General features: G+C 37.5%; 1 protein-coding gene across 4 annotated transcripts in view; it reads right to left on the minus strand.

The window, feature by feature from the left end:
• The window catches only part of RBMS1 (RNA binding motif single stranded interacting protein 1), a 148,251-nt gene that overhangs the window by 42,479 nt on the left and 82,690 nt on the right, over nucleotides 1-23,082 (minus strand). The gene's annotated exons all lie outside the window — the stretch shown is intronic.

A 23,082-nucleotide genomic window follows, 5' to 3' on the forward strand; every position in this document is an offset into this window, starting at 1 on the left:
ACTTCTACAATAATTAGTGATTGCTCCTTCCCTCTCCTCTGAAGCAGTTTGTAAAAATATGCTTTCTTTTAAATTAAGTGTTAGTCTTGATAAATAACTGCTAATCTGGCTGGTGACAAGCAACTAGGTACTCCTTATTAGGTACATTATTTTTCACCCAAAAATAACATCAAATAAATGTTCAGCAGCAAAAAATAGGTTTGTTTTGTGATTTTTCAGGGTGGAGGGTTGAGTTCTACGAACACATTCTCTCTTTAGTCTGAATTATCTTTGGAGATGGAAGGATGTTTTCAGCTTTGCATCTTTCGCATGTACAGCACCTGTACCAATGTCAACTAACATATTAAGGAAGAGAGGGCTTGGGCAACAGGCAGGTGAATAGTTGCCAGGGTGCATTTGTTATGGGATTAAAAGGGGGTATGTTCAGTGGACCAGTGTATACATTATAGTACAGAACACCAACACAAACATATATTTGGATAGGAGATAAAGAAAAAACTTCGAAAGCCAAGTTAGGAAGATATGCAGTACTGCTACTTAATAGGAGAATGCTTACCAGTGCCCATTACCTACTCTCTGTATATTAATGAAAGGGTAACCCCCACCTACTCAGCTGCCCTAAGCAGATCTACTGCCAGGCAATATGAATGCCAAAGCACAGCACTGTACTTTTGTCTGAGATACTTTTAAAGTGGAAGACCTGAAGCAAAGCATCACCATATACTTTTTAAAAGTCACATTGTTCAGCAACACAAACCCAGTGCAAATGATCACACTGACAGATTTATTACAAATATCTAGGAATACTTTTGACATTTAAAACATCTCTGAAGCCTAATTTTGGTGACCTCGATGTTGAAAGAAAAGGGTCCTTAGAAAACTAAGTATACAGATGAAACTGAACCGCTGTTTATTTTTCTCCCTTTGTACATCTGCTAGTATAATGAACATACTTGCAAATGTGAGGGCGATAAGATGCCACCATGAGCATGACAAAGAATGGGGAACGAAGTAGCTTGAAGTCTCTGCAACAAGTGCTATTTTGAGTGTTGAAAGAACTTATCTGTGTGTGCATTAGGGGAGGTACAATAAGAACAGGCAGTGAGAGGCTTGATAGCGGTTGTCTGGAATGAATTGTTCAAATCTTTGTCCACAACAGCTTAACATAATACAGCTCATACCACCCAGCTGCTGGTGCTCCCCTTTGCAGGGCTTTCAAACTGCCTTCTAGCTTGTGCTGTGAAGGTTTCTCTGCCATCTGACATTGACTTAGATATTAATACGCCAGAAGGATCTTTGCTACCATCGAAAGTCCTTGCCTTTTACTGCTGCTTAGGTCCTCCATCCTGAACTGTCCAGAACTTTGTGTTGAAGATGAACAGCCCCCTCTCTTTGCCTAAGTCCAGACCAGCTCTAAAAAGAGCATTCCTGGAGATCCTGCTGTTACCCCTTTGATTACTGTAGTGCTGTCAGAATGTCTCTGCTATGCAGAAACAATGTTGCATATCTTCTGTGTTTATTTTAGCTTAATTGTTACATTTTAGCATATTATCACCACCCTTTATGGAATGCTCTTTATTTCTAAGAGCCAGAATCACTTGGTAAAAGTAGGCATGGATTTCATAACATGTAAGTGGCTCTGAGAACATGAACTCATTATAACGTGGAATTGTGAAAGGGAATAGAAGCTGGCTGAACACAAGAATTTCAGTAAGGAGCTAGTATTCTCACCAGGTGACCCAAAAACAAGAGAGAGCAGAACAGACAGATCCAGCAGGAAAGTCATGTGGGAGCACAGATCAGTTAATCCTAAAACAGACTGCAGTTGCTCAATGGATCCACATCAAAATAAATCTTACTTTAGACTAGGGTAAATAACTAGAATAACATGGATAAAGCAAATACTTCCAAAGCAATTCCTGTATATAAGTTGTAACACTAAAAAGAATGTGCAGGTGGAAATACTTAGTCTGTAAATCAGCTTTTTTTAAAAAAACAAACAAACAAAAAAAAAAAAAACAAAAACAAAACCAAACAACTTTCTTATTCAAACATGGCCAGTGGGCACCTTGCATGTGCTCTAAATGCAGCAAATTCTGGCTTGAAAGGGAATAATATTATCCTTCAGCATAGCCCTAAATAAATGCACATTACAACCACTGACTTCTGCAAATCATTGATACACAACTTTACAACTTTTCAGACAGCATCCTCACCTCACTCAGAGTATTCTATTTTGCATAGCACAACTCAAAGCATTTACATGAAACTAATGGTCTTGATAGCCAAGCCCATGCCGTGGTCTATCTCACTTGTAGAGTAATTAGAAGCCCAATCCATTCAACTCAGCTGAGACCTGAAAAGAAACCCAAGCAGCCCATGGGAAGGCCCCGTCTATGATGCAGTTCTCAGCTCCTCTATACCTGGTTCAAGAGCAGCAAAAAAAAATTCCTCCTAACTGAGGAAAAGAACGAAGGCAGTTGTCAGCATGAGCTGACTTGGTACAGCTGGCTCCCATTCCTCACTGCTCTTCCAGTGTTCAGGGCATTTCTAAGCCAACAGCACAGCCAAGGAAACATAATCAGCCCCAGCAATCTTTTCTCCTGGATCCAAAAACCAAGCTCAGAGAAGCCTCTGAGCAGTACAAAAGGTTTTATCTGGCTCCCATACCTCCCTCCCTCTGATGCATCTTGGGCAAGCGGTGTACTGAACCTTAAGGTCATGTTCCTTCTTTTAAGCTTAGATAAACACAGCGAGGTTTTGTTTCTCCATGTATCAAATTTTTAATTTCCCAACAAGGGGAATTTCAGAACACAGTTGTCAATAAAACACTGCTAGTCCTTGTGATAGACTACTCTAATCCTGCTATCTGATTACAAGAAAATGTTCTCTTACAACAACTTGATGAAGAAGTTTATTCAATCCAGCAGAATACTGAGTTTGGAGAACAGAATCAAACCATATGGTTTCCATTTTTAAATTCTTCACCACATCTATGCCCTAGTGTAGAAGGAGACATTGCTGAGAACATTTTGTCCATATTTTGTTTTCTGTTGTTGAAAGACACACTGTTCTTTGAGAAACTCTTTGGAATCACTCAGTTGCTTTATGGACATCACAGACCTAAAGATTTGCTACCAGAACATAATGAGTACCTACCACCAAAGGCTAGGCCAAACATTTTTAGTGCATAATTAAAAATTATATAAGAAGTTGCAATTATATTTTTCTTATTTTTATTTGCACAGTTAACAGGTATGCATAATCCAGTTTAGTATGAGTGACGTTTTGAAATTGTTACAGATTTGGCTACTCTGCTTCAGCAAAATGTTCTTTACTAGCTTCAGATATCCAAGAACAGGGTTAATCAACTCAGCCAGATGTGCCCTGTTTCAGGCATTGGATCATATTTTTCAGTATGCAAAACAGGACTTCCTTATGAGCCTAAATTAAAGTTAGAGAACTGCTTTGATGGCATGCTGTTAAATGGTCACGTGGTTTTGACATAAAGCTGGTTCCTTCCTTTCTTAATAATTGTCCCTTTGACTCTCTGATACTTCAGAGAGAAAGACGGTATTTTCAAAATATCCGAATATCCATGCAGTTCTCATTGTCATTTTTATTATTCTACTCGGGAAACAACTAACACCTCCAAATAAAATAGAATTTATTATTGTGGAAGCCAACTACTGTTTTGGTTGTCTTTAATGTACAAAATGTAATTTTAGTCATTTTGTGATGTAAAGACTATTTTGAAGGAGTTAAGATCCATTTACTACGAAAAACAAAACAAAACCACAGTCAAAAAAAAAAAGCCAACCCCACAGATCCTTGGCTTTACTGACAATTCAGTAGTCTTACATGCCGCTGTAAATTCTTCACATGATCAAGAAAGCTTTTTCTAAAACCCCTCTACCTTTAATTCTTCATTTAAGTTTCGCATATTTGTGTTTTCAAGAATTGGTGGATAAAAGTATATATCATGATTATTACTGATGCAGTCACCAACATCATCTACCAACAGTACAAACTAGTATTACTTTGGTACAAACAATCTTTCCTTCATGCTCAGTAGGTTACAATTCCAGATTTCACTAAGAAGTAATCAAAAATAGCAAAACCAGACATACGCTCAGCTCTAACAGTTAACTGTCCTTAAAAGAGCAGAGGCTTAGCTTAACAGACATATACAGTTTAGCCGCCTTAGTTTCTTGGACAGTATTAATTTTAACAGATAAAAAGTAGTATTTTATCAATAGGTTTATAGTGTACAGGCTCTACACAAATGTAAGTACTCCTCATAGCTAAGAAGAACCAGGAATTCAAAACCCTAACAAACAGTAAAGTGACACACAGGAATAAGATTTGGGAGATTATTATTTTTCAGCTACCCATTTTGTTTTTCTTCAGAGTAGTTATTTCCTGGTTTTGCCGAGGATGAGCTGTGGAAATACAGAAGAAATGTTTTTAGATTCAGGAAGTGTTAGCTTCCTCTTGCTTTGTAGAGATGTGCATAATCGCTATCCATTCCTTAGAAGCTGATTGAAAGTCAAAGGGAAAAAGTTCTGTTAGCATCCTACAGATATTTTTACAACATTTTGCAAAGGTTTTTCCAATTAGTATGCTCCCTTTTGCACAATAAATTGATTATCTTAAAAGCACAACCCACTGTACAATGCCCTTTCATTTAGAACAACTGAGGAAAATTGTTTTTTTAGTATCTCTGGGTATTTTAAACATTTAAGACATATTACAGCTGACACTAAAACAGCATTCCTAATGTGGCTTTCTAGTGTGTAGAAAATGAACAGATTTCCAACAATTGCCAGCAGAGGTGCTTTCTCCGTCAATATTAAAAAAAAAAAGTAACGGCATGTTTATTTAGTTTTACTTTATAAGGTTAAGTATGTTGCAATATGTGAAAAAAGTACTTATTCTTCAGTATGATGATGACACAATGGGGGGGAGGGGGGGCGGAATGGAGGGGCGGAAATCCATGCATCCTCCCCACAAATTTCTTCTGGAGTTGGAAGGCAAAGCTTTTGTATTCTTTCCTGGCAGTCATTGAGAAGAATTCAGCTGATGCTACTTTGAGAAAAATACAACAGCTGTAGAATTGAAATAATGAGAGAATTAAAAACCTAAGTATCAAATTTTTACATTAGGGTTTGTTTGGGGGCTTTTTTTGTTAATTAAAAAAAAAAAAAAGGCAAATTCTGAAGGGTGAACCTATAACTTCTATTCTAGCGTGTGACAAGTTTATCAACATCTGTTGCCTCAGTCACTCCACTGAGGATGTGGATACAGATATTTGGCAGAACTATGATTAATGCTCTCACTCTTCAGGGTGAGATTTTTTTCAAAGCCCTGAATCTTGGCCTATCTTTGCTCAGCTACAATATGATTTTTAGTACTAACCACATGGCACTTAATTTCCATTTAATCTTTCATAGGCTAGCAAGATAAAACTTGATGGTAGGGAAAAGAAAAATCAACAGCTTCAGACACTGAAAAGAGCGACAGCAACAGCAGCAGAAGTGACAGAGCCAACCTTTTGCCCTGCAGAGATCATCTTTCGTATTTCACAGACACCTAAAGATTCTCATCATCCTAATGACTCTCATGAAAGCCAGGCCACTAACATGCTGCTCCTAAATTTGCTGATTACATAGATGCTTTAAGTGTAAAGACACAAGATGTCACATGCTGTGAAGAAAAATGGCATTTCAAGCAACAAACTGAGAAAAATGATCCCATTCAGTGTTTCTTGCAGCCACTGCCCCTGCAGTAACCCAACCTAACTTCTGACAAACTGAGGTGATTTAGCATAATCTCTGAACCATCTGCTAGGCTATCTATCAGTTCAGTAGCCTTGTTACTTTACAGTTTATAGGTTAAGCAGGATAAATAACCTATCAGAAACACAAATGGATTTGCCTCTGACACACTTTGAAGTGCCAGTATTGTCTAAATAACTATAGCTTGCTTTCTCCTAAACTGAAGGAAAAGAAAATAAAAAAATCACAGCCATAGATTAACTGAAGTATCTGTTCTTTCAGAAAAGGAAATTGTTTGTCATCACCTTTACAGTTTATGAAATCAACAGCTCAGCAGAGCTAAGTAAATACTTCATAACTTATTTTTGCCTTCACTTTTAGGAGATTTTTTTATTTTTTGAAACTCACATATGAAGTATTTTAAAAGGAGTGAGCTACATTGAGTTACATTACGTTTTCAAATATCTGTTTGCAGGGACACAAATGCTGGTTGACATTAAAAGTGTTGTTTCCTGCCAACATTCTACTGAGTTTGATGACCAACGTTAGTGAAAGACCACTCTCTTTCTTATAAATTACGTGGCCTTGTTCTTTGAGAAAAGTATTTTACAGTTGGATGGAATATGAAGTGATGTGTGTAAATGACATTGAACGGCTTAGAAACTGATTTGTTACCATTCTACTTCTAATATAGTATATTGTCATTTATATGAAGTACTCATACACTGAAAGCATTATAGAAATTTTTACCACAAGACACTGAACTGAGGATCAGTCATATGAAAATGATTTGTGCAGTTATTCAGATAGTCACAAACAGTAAATCTCAGAATGATCATACATTATCATAAATCAACTAGCAATATATTAAGACATTCACACAAGACATTACCAGTAAATACTACAACATTAGAAAAAAAAAATCAAGACATCTGCCTCTTAATTCCTGCCTCACAAAGCAGGCTGTACTTTCTAATCTGTATCATTCAGCACCCAGTTTAGCAGGGCAAACCCTGGAGAATCCCTATTTTACAAAGAGAGATAATTAATTTAAATTATATTTTGAATTCTTGGCTAACCTACTTTTTAGCACTACAATCAGTCTTAGACAAGAAAACATAGGACAACCTACATTTTCTGCAGGAATTTGCCTGTGCATCTACTGACAATGCAAGTCGGGTATATGGGAAGGGGTTACTGTTTCCTACATCTACAAGATGGAAGAACAGAGCTATGTTATTTTAAGAAAGCAAATGGTCTCAACACTGTTGTTCTCTTACCCTAACACTACAGAAGGGACACTAATTCTGCGTAGGTTAAGAGTAAAGCACTGAAAAAACCCTGCAGTTTACACACAACTGAAAGCAAAATTGAAGCGATATTCTTTGAAAATAATTTTATCATAGTTCCTGTGGCTCTCAGAAAGAATATTAAAAAAAAAATATAAGAGCATTAAGTTTCACATAACCATGAAAGATACAGGGGTTTTTTTGAAAATTATAATTCATTTGCAAGCAAAATAAAGTTCCAAACAGGTTCAAATTACAAGTCTAAAATATTATTTCTACAGTCTAGCAATTTCTTTTATCCTTTCTTTCATACTGAGAAATGACCACTAATCAAGACAATGATTTGGGAAGATGAGAAATTAAATGAGATGAATGCTAATATGTATTTATAAGCCAAGCTCATGGAAGGTCTGCAGACATGCACGTATTGATTTACCACTGCTAGCTGTTTTAATCTGAAAGTTGGGCTGTATTTGTATACCCAACCATAAATCTTGGCAAATTTCAGCCTCACCAGTTTTGCAGAACCTACATTAACAGCCCGAAAGAATAAAACTATGAGACATAAGAGAGGAGTTCTTATTCATAATTCCTTTCTCTTCCCTGTGCTAAACAGTACAGATCAGCTTGGGAGCATAAATTAGTCCCTCTACCCGAAGACTTTTTTTTTTTTAATTCCTCCTCCTCCATCCAAGGAAGTAAAATTCAGTCATTGGTCAGCGCATCATGCATTGTCCTTTATTTTGGCTTTTCCTAAGCATATTTCTTTTTCCTTGTCCCTAATTCCCTCCCACAAGAAAGGGAAAAAGAGAAATGTATTTATCAATACTTCTCAAAACTTTTCTCCCTTGCTATAGTCAGAACAGTATAAATCAAAAGGTGTTATTCTGGCTACAGTCCTAGCTAGTGTGATATTACGTCCTAATCTGGATAGACAGATAGACACCTATTAATACTACAAACCTGTGTACTTTCAGAAGATTATTCTTTAATTTATTTTTGCCTATTAACCTTCACTAGAAGTGAAATTATTAAAACAAGTCTTAAAACCTCAGTTTAAATAAACGATGCCCCAAGGAATATGTTGGCAAAGTCTTGAAAACCATGAGATTGGAGATTGCCGAAGTACAAGGGCACTTTAAGCCACATTCCATTTCCTAAACCCTGACCCACCTGTCAACTGTGAACTACAAAAAGCTGTCTCACATATTGTGTAATTTACATTAAAAAATACGTACGTATATATAAACACAAACACACACCCCCATAATGCTTTTCTTGCATTTATATTGCATGGAAGATGCTTGGTTGCTGCAATAATGTCTGTCATTGAGAACTTTAAAATATGCCAGTGCATTTTGTATGTTTTCCTTCTGTTTTTGTAATACTAAATCAACACAAAGCCAACAGGATGAATCCAAGACCTGGCCTGCTGGGTTAAAATACCTTCTACACAAAGATATCGATTTATTCTTATCTGCATCTTGCACTAATTTAACTAATTTAAAAATGCCAGTGCATTTTGTATGTTTTCCTTCTGTTTTTGTAATACTAAATCAACACAAAGCCAACAGGATGAATCCAAGACCTGGCCTGCTGGGTTAAAATACCTTCTACACAAAGATATCGATTTATTCTTATCTGCATCTTGCACTAATTTAACTTGGAAAGTGCTGACTACCTCTCTTCTGTCTGGAAGGTGGAAGAGTAAAAAACCCAACATATTCAAGTAACTTCCAGTCTCTTTGAACCGCATTTTAACAATGGTTCTTTTAAGAAATACTCATAGTAGCATCTTGCTTTCAACAGCTATTCTATACAGGAATTAACACCTCATAATGAACAAATGGTACAATTAATATTAGATTCTGATCTCCTTTAACTTCTGGTAACTTAATGTCAATCAGACTAGAACTGCACTAAATGGACAAATTATTCAAAATCACTGCTAAGCCTTCCAGAGGCCTTGCCCCCTTAATATCACGGCATGTAGACTTTATCTCTATTTGAATCTGCTTCTCTAGTCTCAAGTCCCAGCTGTGCTGAATAGCGAATATCTCCATTTCAATAGGGAAAATGATTGTACTAAAGTAGTTCTCTCCAGGGGTCAAAAGACTTCAGAAGGGCATTTAAGTGGCTGTATGTTATTGAGCAGAAACATCAGCTCACATATTATTGATTATAACTGCATGGCTCTCTTGAAAAGATGCCTGCAGTAGTATTAAGTGCTGAGATAGGGACAGAGGAGTGTTATGAATTAAAAAAATACTATCCATCTGTTGCCAAATTGTAGATACATGAGCAATCACAAGCTGTAACACAAAATCTAAAGTGCAACCTTTGCGGCTGATGCGTCAGGGTCATATTCAGTGACACTTCCTCAGTTTCACACTGCTTAAGATAGACAGTCTTTTGAATATTGATTGAAGCAAACAGGAGGCAGAGTTTGATTTCTGCAGTTTTGCAAAGAGAATGTAATAGATACTTATATGGAAATTTGCTTTTGGTAGCTTAAATATACCATCTCCTTTAAAGGCACCATTACCCTGTTCTGATCCCATCACTACAGCAGCTAGCCGGGTACAACTGAAGTATTCTGGAACCACTGCACATTGAGCCTAGCCTGAGCCTTGAGCTGCAGACAGCCCTGCAGTCACAGAATGCTGCATCCTACCAGATTATCATGTAGAACATACCCAAGCTAACTGAAACTAATGTGATCCCCCAGGCCCTCATATCCAGTGACTTTTGTATAATGACTATGTCAAGTGCCACCATGGAAGGATAAATCCAATATACCAGACTGTGCTTTGGCTGGTGTGCTTGAGGAAGCACTTGAATCATTGGGCTTCACAGTAAAGAACACAGACAATGGAAGTTAATCCTGGCCTAGCAGGGAAAACCCAACCCATCAACATCTGTGCAAAGGGGTGACTCAAGACTGGGTTGACTGGGCTCAAAGAAAACTGGGATCCTCCAGTTGACTGTAAGCCTGGATGGTATCTACATTAAACAGAGTAAGACATAGATTCAAAGCTTCTTAAAAGGAGCAGCTGTGGTGGTTTCACAAACCCAGAACATCAGCAGCCACAGAAGGGACTGTACAAAAAAGACATTCTCGTTCAGAGCCAAGAAAAAACAGCCCACCACTGTATGACAGCAAAGCTGACAGGCAAGGCCAAAGTCGGTGAAGTTAGTTCTGTATTACAACCTTTCTTGAACAGATTCAACAACATTTGCCAACAAGGCTGCTTGCATGACACGGTCACAGTGTTTCTGGGCTTTACAGACCTTTTTTATTATCAAGAGCCTGAGATGACTATTTCTTTGCCTGTAAGAGGGCAGCCAAACAAACTTTTAGAAATGATAGAGTACTATATGAAAGAAGCTGTAACTTCTACTTGAGGATCAATCTCAGTGCATATGCTTCAGATTTTGAAATAGCTCATTTACTAATTTTTCCAATCAATTTATCTAAACAATATGCTTAAACCAATCCAAATATAAATCTTAAAATATTTTTTTATGAAAACCACTCAGAAGCAGGAAAACGTAATGGACACAGCTATCACACAGAAGAGGACTGAGAATCCAGAGGCAATGGTTACATCCAATGTCAGAAAGCCACCCATTAGTAAAGAGTTAAACAGTATCTAGGTCACTCCACAGTCTTTCCTGCACATCCTCAGCTCACTGCATATCGGAAATGCTGTGTGGGAAGGCCAAGGAACTAAACTCACAGACCAAGTATGACTCAGACTGCAGTAATTTAATGATACTTTTTTTTTTTTCTCTTAAATTATCCTTTGGATTAAAAGAATCCACACCCTCAACATGAAACCAAATCACAGTGGAAGGAAGAGCCCACAAATTCACAGATCTTTGAGTTAACAAAAGGAATCTAGAAGCAAGTTAATTATTGATGGTAAAGGACTGAGACCTTTCCTGAAACATACTACATGGTCAGAACAGGAGAAGGTGAAGAATTTGAGGCCCAGTCAGATGTTCTTCTGAAAGCCCCAGTGGGGATGATCTCAGCAACAAGAATGTCAGAGGACTGCCTGCCAAAAAAATAAAGGAGAGCTGTCACAGCCAAAGGCTGACCTCTACCACTAGAGGAAAGCAACTTGAGAGAAATAGCCTCACATTTCCTCCACCACTGCAGAAGCCGAACTCAAGAGTTGTCAAATTTCTTTGGCACAAACATAAGCAGAAGACAACTATAAGATCCTGGAGAAGGCAGAACACCAGTGAACCAGGTCCAAATACAAATCCAGTTAAATCCCTGAGGAACAATTAAAATTTCTGCAAATTCTGTCCCACTGAACAAAGCAGAAATTTGGAAAGGGCACTAATGAGCAGAAGAAAACATTGCCCTCAAATATTCTTTCCTGACTACAATATAAAATTATGAAAATTTACTCTTTCCTCCTTTCCTCTGCACTTCAAGTTGCCTTCATCCACTTAAGAGCAAAAAAAGGCATGCTAACGACCACAAAAAGAAGAGTAAAGCTAAAATGTCCTAACAGCAATGAAGTGTCTACTATTACAGGAACTCGTACATTTTCATTCAGAGAAACAGAATCTAATTTCCCCTTTTTCATGGCAAAAATTTAACTAGTTTTGTTGTGGAGATATAAACAGCAGTGCATCCCTTTTCCAAAAGATTTTGTTATTAGTATATTGTGAAGTACACAGCAAGCCAATTATAAAGAATTGAGCATCTGGCTTTACAGCTATATATTTAGATGTATTCTGCTCCATTTCTATTTCACATTATCTATTTTTTTTTTTAATCCCATGAGATAAAGAAACTAACACTGTTTCCAAAACCTATATCCACCATATAAACTTCACTAGGATGCTTGGTCAGTAACCAGTTACCTTTGAAAGTAAAGTATTGCTGCTGCCCACCTTTCAGTTACAGCCATGGAGGAGCCCAAATCCCTGATCTCCTCAGGTGGAGGGCTCTATCTTGAGAATATAGACAGTGTCACCTGATCAATGAATTTTAAGTAACAATTAAAAGAGCAACATCTTCGACAGAAAAGACCAAAAGAGTCACCACAAATCACACAGAAGTCCCATGTTCCATACTGATTTAGACCAACACAGGGTCTGCTTCAGGTCATTGCTTAAAAAAATGCAATTTATTGGTTAAATAGAAACTTAAGAGGAAAAAAAATAAGTCTTTCATGTTTTTCAAAAAGGAATCAGACTCAAAAACTTTTCTTACCTTGACTATCTACCCAAGAACTTCTTAACAACTTGGACCTTTCTGTGATCCACTGAAACGTATCTACTTTTTTCACCTTATTAATTCTACCGAATTCAGTTGTGCAAAACAGTGAGCCTGTGCTCCATAGACTACAACCTAAATCTCAATTCAAGCATTAGATGGGAAACAGTTGATTAGTGACAGAGCTGCCCCCTCTTCCTGGGAAGGCCACTCTTTTCAAAATATTTAATGACATTTGTGAAACTCCATAATTCAGAGTGAGTGTCCTAGACTTCAAAGAGAATTAACAAATATTTAACTGAATAAGCAATCAATAAAATGGGTGAAAAAACTTCAGAATTTCTCATGGAACAAAATAACATGCAATTCACTTGGGAAGAACAGAAGACGGGGACAGATAATTGTATATTTTTACAATGCCATTGCTCTGAATATTTGGAAGGTATTAAAAAATAATTTATCCTAATTTACATATATTTACATACATTCATGCTGAGTCCTTGGTATGATGATGGGCTCTTTTCAGCAGCAGTCCTGGCTAACGGTCTTTCACTCTTAGTACTGTACCTCTGTACTGCAGCATGGAAGCCCTGTAAACTGCCACTGAGAAAAAGGAACATGGAGCAACACTTTCCTTCTCAGTATTCGAGATCTTCAAAATATAGCAAAAAGACTTGTGGCAACAAATAAAAAAGCCTTAAGAAGAAAGTTAAGACAAAGCCTGCCACACAATAAAAACAAGTAGCTTGAAGTGTGAGAAATGTAGGGGGTTGAATACAGGATCTCTGGAGAAAGAAAAATGCAGATAATTTACAAAGACTCCTTTTCAGATCAGAGTACTAGAACTAGCAATGCAAGGAAGGCAATGCACACTGCTATGTCAGCTCCACTGGGTACCCCACCATGCCGATACCCTCAGGTCTTGAAGGGAAAGAGTCCTTCTTGTCTCTGCCAAATTGCTTCTCCAGAACTCAGCCAAGGCATTCAGACTTAACACGGGAGAGATTTCTGCCTTGGACTGCATAGCTACAGGTTAAAAAGAAAGAGGAAGGGGAAAAAAGAACAAAAAAACAAACAAACCCAAACCCCATAACACAACAAAAGAAAGAACCCAAGATCACAGAGTTTATCTGGCACTATGAAATGACGTAGCTAAAAAGCTCAGCCTTCACTATCAAACAAATCATATGTCCGTGCTATGGAACGCTAAATGGTTTTAAACCCAAATACTGGCAATAGGAGCTGTGGACTCCTGCAGGTGCTCTGTGCATTCTAGGATCAGGCCTTGGCAAGCACACTGCAAACAAACAGGAGTCAAACTTGCCATTGTCTTAGGGGCACAGGTAAGCATTTCTGGTTTACACCAGGTTTTTTTTGTTGTTATTGTTTTTTTGTTTGTTTTGGATTGTGTTTTGGTTTTTGTTTTTGTGTTGTTTTTTTTGTTGTTGTTGTTGGTTTTTGTTTTGTTTTTGTTTGTTTGGTTTTGGTTTGTTTTGGGTTTTTTTGGGGGGGGTTGTTTTTTTGTGTTTTTTTTGTTGTTTTTTGTTTTTTTGTTTTTTTTTTTTTTTGTTTTGTTTTGTTGGTTTTTTGTTTTTGTTTTTTTTTTTTTTTTTTTTTACACACACCCATTCCTCAGCAATTTTACATACACACTAAATAAAATTACGCACTGAAGTGTAAAACTCTGCTACTCTCTGCGCTCCAAAAGCTCTTCAGTTACCCTTTCAGCAGAGTCCCTGAAACCAGAAATAAGTAGCTTGGCTCTTTTTCAGATGTTTAGATAATTTTATTTCTGACATTTATAGGGTTTGCAAATAAAAGATCTGAAATCTCTCCAGTACTCATATTTCCCTGTATGAAGCAATTTTTTTTCTCTTGGTTTTAGATCTTCCATTAACACAAGACTTATTTCATTATAGCATTCACTCAGACATTAAAGTCCTTATTAATGCACCAGAATAATTGCCAATATTTTGATAGACTTGTGAAAGCTTGTTAGTGACTATATCTAAGCCAGAAAGCAGCACAAGGATTTGAGATATTGATAACATGTACAGTTTAAGTCCACAATGTCCTAGGCAAAAATACTGACCCATACTCTGTCTTTTAAAGACAGTATGTAAAATTACACACCTGCATAGAGTAGAGAAACATTTAAAAAGAACACACATTTTGGGCAAGCATATTTCAGTTAAGATGGCCAAAATTATCATTTAATGAAATGCAATTATTAATACACCAAAAATGATGTGAAGTCACACACAATGTTTATCTTGGGGGATTTCTCTTGTGACAGAAAAGCAACAGATTACAAGTTTTTCCTCTTTTGGGAAAATAAGAGATTAAAATAAGAGAAGAAATGGAAATGAAAGGGTCAGGATAAGAGTACAAATCAGAACATATTTCTTCCACTGAAATTGATTCTGCTAATGATTAACTCAACTCACACAGGTTATTCAAGTGAAATATTTGTACTAGTAACAGTGTCAAAACAGACCCCAAACCAAAGTCTTCTCCTTTAGTGTTTTCATTGGTGCATTTTGCTCTGTGTCCATGTCTCATAACATCATCGACATTCAAATAAAAATTTTACTTTTTTCCCCAGGTACTGCACATATATCTACAAAGATTAGATATTTATATGATAAAATGTTAATTCTTCTCTCAGCAGCCCTTTAGTAACTTAATTTTCTACAGAGTTGGTCTGAGTCTTGAGTAAGGCACTGCTTAAACTGAAGCAGCTGACTTTTTTTGAATGTCAAAGCAGGGTAGAGTTTTAGAAGCAGTGGGAAAACAGTTGAGGCTTAACATTTTGTAGGTTTTTTTTTTTTAAGGATAAACTCTGATTTCTCTCCCTATTTCCTCAATTACACATTTAATTGGAGGTAGCAGGATCTGAATTAATTTGTTTACCTATATTTGTTACTGCTTTCACTCGGCAGGTAAAATATGCATATTTATTATCTGAGTTGCATAAAATTTGGGGGTGTTAGTTTCTCAATCCTAAATGCAGCTTGGCAAAAACATGAGAAAAAAGGTTGAAAGGTTAGCAAAAAAAAAAGATTGGTCTTAAAATGTGTCAACGTCAGATGGCTCGTTTTTTCATTTCAAGGAGTTGACATGACAGAAATCAGAGCTGAGCAGAGCTAGCCTTTAGCAAACAAAGTCAAGACTTCACAAGATTTCTATGAGTTATATGAAACCTCAGGAGATATTAGACATTAGATAAGAATCCGCTTGCAAATATCGATCCTGCTTTCTATGCTGAATGGTATCCTGAGAAAAAGGGCAAGCTTAATGTAAGTATGCTGGGGCACAAATCAACTTGGGCTCTAAACCGATTCTATTCTGAACTGGTTTCTGACTGACATGGCTGCCTAAGTGGTCTCCAACAGAAGGGACTGTTTTTGACATAATGGAACCCACTAAGAAATCTGATGAGTACTTGTTAACATCTTCAGTAGTCCACTGAAATTAAAATAAATGCCATTCAAAATGTTCTGGAATTACTAGTTATTCCAATGAATAAGTGTGGTGCTATCACCTCCCATCTGAGTCTGGCCCCTGCCACCGGGGAAGCTCGGACTGGAACCCCGATCAAAGGCATTCCACCAGCTGCCACAGGACATTTCTTTCCTGCGGCTCTGTGATACGGAACAAGGGTTGCATCTCCGTACAACAAATACCTGCAGACTTGCAAACTCTCACAGATTTACAGGCCCCACGCTACCAAATCAGCTTTTTGTTTTCCAGTGACAGATCTTCAATGGTGGTAACTTTTACCAATCTGTTTTCCTAGTGCTTCTTTTACAAGCAGCTGTGGCTGAAACATTCCTTCCACTCTCCTCTCCTCCCTCGCCTCCACTTCCTAAAGGAAATTCCATGGGATCACCTCTCCTCTGGCCCCACACTGCAACAAAACTCTCATCTCCTCAGGGAGACAGCTTGTACAATCACTGGGTCCCTGCATCTGCAACCACAAAGCAGACAGAGTTCCTCAGTGCATTTGTACTCAGATTGCTTGTTTTTTTAAGACAGCGTGCTGAGGGGAACTGCTGATTATCTCTGCTAGGCTAAATGAAATACTGAGTTTGAAAAACTTCGCTCTTTGCTTAATCACAAAATGGAAAGAGAAAATTAAAACTATATTTATTTTAAATTCAAGGCATCTCAAGAGACTGTCTGCATCTAGAGGATAGGATTCTAGAAGACAACTTTTTATACTTTTTTCAATTTCACCAAAAATACATATGGATCCCTAATGACATTCTACAAGAAGGCATTATTGTAAAAAACACCCCAAAAAAATCCCACAACCCAGTCTGGAACTCCTCTGAGAGGATTTCTGCATGGATTTAATTTGATCATGGATGTAAAGCTGTCTGAATTTTATTTCCATCTAATTAAAGAGCAAATAGTGAAGGGAAGATACAGTCTTCCTTCACATCATGGCAGGCTAGATACTTCATAACATGACTGCTGAAAGCAGTTGCTAAAAAGTAAAGGAAATGGCGATTTAAATGAAACATCACATCTCCAGGCCAATTGCAATTCGCATGACATACCATGCCTCACCACTGACTGTGTAAGTCAAGCCCTAACAAAAAGGAACATTTCAGTCCCTAAGTCAGGCCTACATTTCTCCAATGCATCTGGCAAAAGGGGCATAGAAAACTGAATACTATTTCTTCTCAGCTGTAGAAATGGGATACTTACTTTTGACAGCAACCTCTTAAAAGTTCGTCAGCTAAGACAGAAGCTAGCAGAGCTGGTTTACACACCACACCGGCATGTAACTCCTCCTCTGGCAGTCTGTCTAGCTGAGAAACTGTGTGCATCAACTGGGCAGGACACAAGTGAAAATATCTAAATCCTGGTCCTGAGGTTACTGTGGATGTTTCTCTGCAGCACTGCGCTGTGTTCCACACCAGTGCCTGCACAGCCAGCACAGCACTGGCACCACCAGTTACTACATCTAGGGAACATACCTTCACCATTCTTTCTGTTGTGCTTGCTCTGAAAAGCAAAACCAGATGAAAAAGTGCAGTTAAGAGGAATCTATTGTAGTTTATACAAAACTCAAACCATGCCACAGTCCTTGAAGGAGACAAAGAAAAAGACTATGCTGGTATCATACAACATAAAGCTGAACATTACAAATCACGTACTGCTCAATTGCTAAAGAATTTACTTCCTCCTACAACCAAACTAAATTCTGTAAATCTGGTCTTACTTGTTTGGAAGTGTATGCAATGATACTATTTTACAATATGCATACATAAACTTCTAAAAGAACTAATTTGTAGAGGACTTCTTTTCACTCTAAAAAAGAAAGAACAATAGATAGGCTTCTGCTCCAATATAATCAGTATTAATACTGATCTCAAAGGGAACAGTTTCAGAGACACTGATGTATCACACTTAATTATGTGACATGAAATCATGTTCCACATAATTATGAATGCAATATTTCACCGTAGCTGACAAACCATGAAAGAAAAATGCAAGAAAAATGGAGAATAAAGGAGAAAGGAATTAAGAGAAAATACTTTAAAAAAAAAAAATTGAGAAGTTAGCTTTGAAATCTGCCATTCCACTTTCCCTTACCCACACCATCTATTTAAAGGGGTTGTATTTATGTGCTACAGACATTTCCTTAGACTGAACTAACTAGCAGTGACCTGCCCAGACCATTCTCCCTAAGAGTTAAATGCAAAAGACAGTCAGACTATTTCCTAAAGTACAGACATGTCTTTTTTCTAATGATATATGCTGAGTAGAATTAGCAGATTTCTTGCTCTTAACCGACCACAGTGATGACAGTTCCCTGCTACAGTAAATGTTTGAGCTCCAGTTCACCACTTCTCAGTCCTGACTGTGTTTGAAGAACGGAAATAGCAGCAAGGGGAGAGGTCACAATTACATGGCAAGCAAAGAACATGGAAACATTAATATGCTAATGGATATCACATGACAATGGAAATACGTGTTTTAATAAAAGTAGTGAATTGAAACAACTTTCGGGTGCTTTTGCCTCAAAACAGGGACACATTAGAGTATGCAACTATAAAAAACAGAAGTTTGCATGCTGCGGAAGCAAAGCTGTATAACACTTCTGGCTCAAATGTTTCAAAACAACCATCACCTTCCATTTGTTTTAGCTACGGCTACGTTCATATTTAGGAAGGAATCCTTAAAATACTCTCTCAACAAGATACGTGATTTCACAATGCACGTAAGCAAAGGCAGCCACTGCAAGGTTCTGGTTTTGTGTTCCAACCATCCTGGCACAGAACAGTCTGTCGTGGTAATTACATCACTAACTTTGTTACCTTAAACCAGCTGCTTTCCTAATTGTAATCCCATTAAAAACCCACATTATTACCATACAGCAATAATTTAAGGGGAAAGGCCTAAATGAAACTGTCCAGAGAAGAAACAGATTTCAGAAATATCATATAGACTACAAACAGCTTGATACAGATGGCACGGTACAAGCAAACAGCCTGGAAGGGAGCACACCAAAGGGTGGGCTGGCATGATAATTTGAGACCTAGGTTAAGCCTCAAAGCTTGAAATCTCACCCTGGGACTGGGGATTGTCAGGAAGAGGAAAGGTCTGATGCATCATCCTCATTTAATGATGTAAATCACGCAAAAGGAGGTCTCTGAAGAAATTCAACATTACAGAGATGCCATGCTGCAGGCTAGCAAGTAAATCATAAGCAAGATGGTGGAAAGCACAGTGCTTTGGAACTGTGTGGCTTGGGCATAAAGGTCATCCACAGAGAAGCACAGCACTTAGTGGGAGTCCGGAAAGCACCTAGAAAATGTGTCAAAGCAAATTACAAACTCCTGGTCGAATTTCCTAAGACCAAATCGCATAAGTCCCTAATTACATAGGCAATCTCAACAATTTCAGTGAATAACTGGATTGGATTTAATCTTGCATCTTCAGATCCAGATATTAAATAAGCTACAAGAAATGGCTGTTTAACAGTTACCAAATAAGAAAGTACAATTAAAGCCTAAATAATGTATTCACAAACTCAACACAACAGCTGAAGGAGGTACATCAAGCAAGTATTGCTAGCCACGCCAGGGAAAGGGAGTATAATTAGGCATGGCTGAAGCTACCACTGCTCCAGCAACCCTGTAAAACCAGCTCATCATGACAGAGGTTTGCTCAGTATAGCAGATCTCGTGCAATGGCACTGCTTGGTTTGGGAAAGGAAACTGCAGAGGAGTCATGCAGCTTCCTGCAGACTTCCACAAACCATGCTCAACAGCTTCTTTAATTTCTCCTTTCCCCTGCTCTTGTCCTTCCATTTAGCTGATCACTCCAGCCTAGCCTCCCACAGAAAAGACAGACCTGTCTAGCCTCCCACAGAAAGGACAGTATCTGTGGCCCATTGCATTGATTGCTTTTTCTACCCTTACATACCTGATGGAAAGTTTTTATGTCCAGGACTGACTCAGGTGGTGTCCCCCTGACACTCTGGGATCTGGTTCTGGGTTGGCTGTTATGACATCCTTGTGACAAACACAATACCTACCTTATTCTACCCCATACTTCTGCCTCTGGCACAAGTGATATGAAGAAATTTGTTTTCCCAATGCAGAACTGGAGTAACAAGCTCAAGTTTGAATGAACTATTCAGAAATGTAGCAGCTTCATTTCCCACACAAAAGCCAATAATAGTATCTGAAAACAGCTGTACTTCCAGGTGGGCCTTCACAACAAAACTATAACACACTTTTTTCATCTTGGAAAAAAGAGAAGAAAGCTTTACCTAGGAGAAAACTACAAAGAACCAAGCAGATGAAGGTGGAGAGCAGCTTCGTAGAGATGCATATTGGCAAACAGCTCTTGCCAGTAAAGTACTTCCCCAAAAAACTAATGAACATTTTCTAGCTGTGTTCATAAATATGGCACAGCTGTGCTACAACAGGAAAGCAAGCCCAACACTTCTATAATTTGGTAAGAGGTTTCTCTAGTGATTCCACAAAAATAATTAATGAAAATAAAAACATGGCCAAAATTAGCACTGCTAGCTGTAGTGAGCAAGAACCAAAGCAAACATACTGACTACAGCAAATAAAAGTCACGATATAACCAGACCCCCACACAAGAACTCTGAGTGTTCTACCTTGTATTGTGAGGGATGATATTGAAAGTAATATTTCTCTACAGTAATGATCAATGAAAATAATTTTTCAGTACAGTGTATATGATAAAAATCCATGATGATCAGAGGAAAAAAAATCTGTAGATGGGATGTTTCTCGCATTTGTAGAGACAATGAGACTTTTCAACTATTATTTACTCAACCCACAGGTGTTTTTCTCTTGTCTGACAACAGCCAAAAGAGATAAAACAAAAGCCAGTGACCTTTTTCCGTACAGCCACTGAAAACTGCTTATGCCAGAGTGTAAGATCACTTCTACAATATGCAGAGCAGCCTTTTTATCCATTCTTAGCATCAAACACTCCAGTGGACACCCTCTAAGGATGGCAAGATCTACTCTATATGGGAAAAGAGAGCTAAAATTACTCTAAAGCCTCACAGTAAAATCCTAGGCATTTGGAAAGAGCTAATGAAAATATTTCAGAGATCTAGAGTAAACAGCAGTTTCTTCATTGATTTCTATGTGTCCAAGATTTTATTCGCCATTTATTTTGTATTGTCTCAGCTTAAACGATGAATGTGGCAGGTTCACTTTCAGAAATATCTTGCCCTCTTCATCCTAGAGGTTTACACAGATTTTTAGGAAGGAAACATTTTGCATCTGAAACTTTCCACAGTCTGTAAGATTACTGAGCTTCTGTGAACAAGAAGAGAGTACTGTAATTTCTATCTTACTGCAGCATCAAGTTAGTTGCTAAGGGGCTATGTTGGCAGAGAAGCCTAAGGCTCTTAATAGATTACCCAGATTTTTATAAGATGTTCCAAGCCTCAGATTTCTGGACATGACACTTGGTTCCTCAGCAGAAATGGAGAATTTTGAAATAGGGCTGTCTTTTATCTCAAAGGAATACATTTAGGAGAGAAACATCTCACGGGAAGAAACACCATGACCTTCCAAGTCTGTAAATTCACATCAGAATTGATTTAATAACTTCATCGGTGCAGTTCTTGGCTTTTCATTATTTGTAAAATTCATGCTGTTCCAACTGTAATTATATATTGAACAGCAATAACAACAATTGGAATCTTTGGCTATCCAAGAGGAAAAGGACCAGTTACAGCAAGTATTGAACGTATTTCTTCTAGGATATTCATGCATCAATGACAGTAATACTGTGCAAACCAAAATGTCTTCAGAAAGAGATCAAGGAGCTATAGTAACCACTGCACAACTGTTACTGGGCGGCTCCAGTGCAAAATAACCTCACAACTCTGTCCTAACATAACATGAGTGTGCAGGCCAAGGTTTCTTCATCAGTTCAAAGACAAAAATGGGAAGGAAAAATCCACTTCTGTAAAACATGCATTTGCAACTAAAATTCAAGTGACAACAGGTCTCTGTCGCATGGGAAGATGTAAAAATTTTTAATTTATCAATGAATCTTTTCACAGACTGATAATCTCTTCTCTTTTCTGTAAAACATATGGATTTCATTTGCTGTTGGGAAAAATGGCCAAATGGAAAATATTTTTCTTTAAAGACCTGAGAGCAAGTTGCTTTTATTATAATACTAAGATGACTGATATGTGACGACTACCCTGAAAGTTCAAATTCTGTTTTAAAATGTAATAAAAGTTCTTCTCTATAAATAAAGTATCAGACTTTTTTGCAATATTCAAAAACACAGGCACCTCATGTAAGCTGGGATCCAAGACTTGCAGGTTTTCCTAGCTATTTTGCTAACTTGCGTTGTGATCTTGGGCATGTATTTTTGGATATTCTTTGTTACGTATCTGCTAAATTGAACATAAAATTACTTTGAGAGGGTCAGACAGCAGTGTCATATACAAATCTTAATGATTCTCCATTCATTCAAGAGAGATTTGGGTGTATTCTTACAGTAGTATTGAAAATTTAGGCAAGTACTTTTGATTTCAAAATAATCCAGAAGATCCACAATGAATTTTTCTAAGTACTAAGTAGTAAGCATACAAATTTAATGAAACATTTAAGAAAGGTAATTTTAAACAGTGTATAAACAACACAGCTGCACAGTCTCTTGACATCTGACCCACATTTGAACGTAACTAAAAGGCATGTGTTGCTGTAAAAATTAAAAAACAAACAAAAAAAGACACACCAAAAAAAAAATCACACAAGCAAGAAAAATCTCACGTTAACAGCATTGCTTGAAAACCTTCTGCTGAGTCAAGTCTACTCAGAACTCCAGCCACTAGAGATGATTCTGACATGGATCAACTATTTCTAATCATAAATATAATTGTGCAGCAATGTACAGTCAACATAAATTAGTCTGAAACTAGAATAAGCATTCAAATGCACACTATAATTCACAATAATGCAGAACAGTTATTTGAGGAGTTTGTAACAACAAATTATCTTAGTAGTGAACAGATAAGACCCTCTGTTGCAGATTCTTAACAGCAGGTTTCACATCCAGGTATTAATTTTATCTGAATTTCAACAGCATCAGGCAGCGATATGGGTGATCATAGTTTTTACTAAAAGCAACGGGTTGTTTCTGTTCACCACTATATTTCAACTTTTGTTGTTTCTCCAAAGTGCCAAACACATTTTATCCTTCTGATTGCCAGAGAAGTTGAAACTTGCCAGCATAGGGACTTTTA

Source organism: Tyto alba, unplaced genomic scaffold (assembly GCF_018691265.1).
Source record: "Tyto alba isolate M040663 unplaced genomic scaffold, T.alba_DEE_v4.0 Super-Scaffold_7, whole genome shotgun sequence".
Lineage (NCBI taxonomy): Eukaryota > Metazoa > Chordata > Aves > Strigiformes > Tytonidae > Tyto > Tyto alba.